Source organism: Lissotriton helveticus, chromosome 2_1 (assembly GCF_964261635.1).
Source record: "Lissotriton helveticus chromosome 2_1, aLisHel1.1, whole genome shotgun sequence".
Classification (NCBI taxonomy): Eukaryota; Metazoa; Chordata; class Amphibia; order Caudata; family Salamandridae; genus Lissotriton; species Lissotriton helveticus.
Genome location: NC_136059.1, coordinates 442,629,004 through 442,631,785, shown reverse-complemented (window position 1 = coordinate 442,631,785; position 2,782 = coordinate 442,629,004).

Sequence of the window (2,782 nt, the reverse complement as noted above, 5' to 3'; positions counted from 1 at the left end):
CCGCAACTTTCAGAATTAAAATGTTGAAGATCATTTTCACAATCCTGGAATAGTAATATCTTCCCCTTCTTGCTCAGTCATGTTCTACATTTCCTATGACACTGATACTGCTTAATATGAAGCAGACTTACACTACCTCTATGACTACAACAATTATTTAATTCTCTACATCACTTTTAATCACAAAGCAATGTAAAACAGTAGACAGCATTGCAGACTTACATTCCCTCTACTCCATGTTTTGATTGGCTGCTTCAATTAGCTTATAAAAAGAAACAGTTTTTCTGAACTCATTCAAAGTGCACATTTATCTCCATGATGTCCAGTCCTATGATTAGAAGTTATGTCTCTGAACTACACTTATCCTCAAGGCCAAATTGTGTAGGAGCCATTAGAACTTCTTGAAATTCCACAGAGCACATCCCGAGATTATTTCCCTAAAATTTTGGTTTTAAAAACACCAGGTAAGAGTTTTTAAGGTCATACGGCAATTTTTTTTTTTAAATTAAAACAGAATCATTGCAGAATGACCAGCCATTTCTAGACTTTAAATAAGCTGTGTAATGTCCTGATGATATTGAAGGGCCGTCATGATATATAATTGCTGTAGTTACAAAAGTCCTTCCTGATATTGACAACTGCGAAGCTACAATTTTTTTTATTAAAGTTGTCAATTTTGTTCCATCAGGCCTACATCGTTGGAACATTAAAATGACGTACTGGCCATATGTTCGTATAAATAATGTGGACATCATTTCAGATTTACATTGGCTACACTCCATGTTGTGATTAGCAGCTTTTACTAGCTTATTAAAGGAGACTGATTTACTGTCTGGCAAAGTTAAATATATAAATCTTTCTGAGTCTACACTAGTAGTACTTGATATCATACAGTTCTCGCAGTCATGCTGCCATTGATAAGAAAGCCCAAACAGCTGATCTACATCTACACCTTCAGCATGTAATACATCAAGCATATACATTAAAAACTCCTGACAATCTTGCTGAATATTTTGAGAGAATTGTGTTTGGCCTGAACATCTGTCTAACAGATTTCGAATTTCAGACACACTTTCTATGTTTCTTCTATCAGTGGTACATTTCTCTAACACAGAATTTAACAAACCGCAAAATCTTTGATCAGAATTGACCACAATCTCTTCTTTTACATTTTTTAGAGAAAACAAAACATTAATTACTACATTAGCATAGCAGTTGACACCAGAACTGTTTTCAAACTGAAAACCAACAACATCTTCAACAGAATCCTTTTTGTTTCTGCTTGTAATTTTAGGTTAATTCACTTTTTGTCTTTTTGCTATAACCTCCCCAGTATTGTTCTCATTTCTTCGTTTCCGGCCTACCAGACGTTTCTCAAACAAAGGAAACTGAGGCAAATGTGGCGCATACTCTCTTCTTAACCTATTGTATTCCTTAACACAATCTAGATCTGCACAAATGTTTGTGACATCACACTCAATCAAGTACAATCCCGATAAAGTTCTAACTCGTGACAATGCCACATATGCCATACCCTCCTTGAACACAGAACTGCCAATATTCACCAATGCACTGTCTACACTTAAACCTTGCGATTTATGGATTGTCACCGCATATGCCAAGCAAACAGGAAACTGCTTACGGCGAACATATAAGTCTTTTACAAGCAAAAATCTAGCAGAACAACGAGCAATTAGCTGTACTTCCTCAATGCCATCAAATTTAATTTTTAAAAATTCAATTCCATCTCTTATTCTGTATTTCACAAAATCAACAACATTACCCATTGATCCATTTACCAGACCTCTTTCAACATGTAAATTCCTTCTTAAAATTATACGGCAGTTCAAGCACACATTCAGAGTCTTTTCAAAACCTGCAGTTTTAGATATACTCTTCTCTAATGAATCCAATTTTGTTTTCAGATTCTCAGACAAAATAATTGTTGATCCCATATGCTCTACTCTATCAATAGCTTCCAGTTTCACAATCTCTTGCTTTTCTAAATGCAACATTTTGTTGTTAAATTTGGCACATTCTGCAAGAGTTGGCATCAAACATATTCCAGATTTCTTTTCAGTAATTTTCTGAAAAATATTCTCAGGCACAACATCTTGTTCTGGATATAAATTTGACAGTAATCGTGCATGTAAAGCTTCTTTCCCATGCTCGGTCACTTTTCCAATTCTAACATCTTGTAGAATAGTCTTGTAAACTTCATCCTTCGCCTGACGCATAATTTCATGCAGTTCAGCATAATTGAAGTTTAACCATATATTGACGTTGCCAATGCTGCCTAGGCACTTCCTGGTATCTTCATGCGTGAGCATTTTGAACACAGGTTGCCCTTTCACTGGTGTCAGCTGCAAAAGATCTCCGAAAACAATGATGTGTTTGCCACCAAATAACACATCATACTCTGTTTTGAGAACTTCTTGCATCCTCAAATGCACAAAGGCAAGCATGACATTGGAAACCATGCTTACTTCGTCAATGATAAGAAGTTTAATTTTCCTCAAGATTCTTGAAACTTCAAAACAAGCATCTCCAGATAGCTTGTGATATTCTAATTTGTTGTCATGCTCCACTGGCAGCATCAGTAAACGATGTAAAGTAATCCCTTTAATATTATGTGCTGCCAGTCCAGTTGGAGCAGTGACAACACAAGACAGCGATGACTCTGTCCTTTCCTGCAAATAGCATGAAATTGCTTTAATGAGGAAACTTTTTCCAGTTCCCGCTTCTCCACTCACGTACAGTCGGACAGGCTTCAACGACGTAC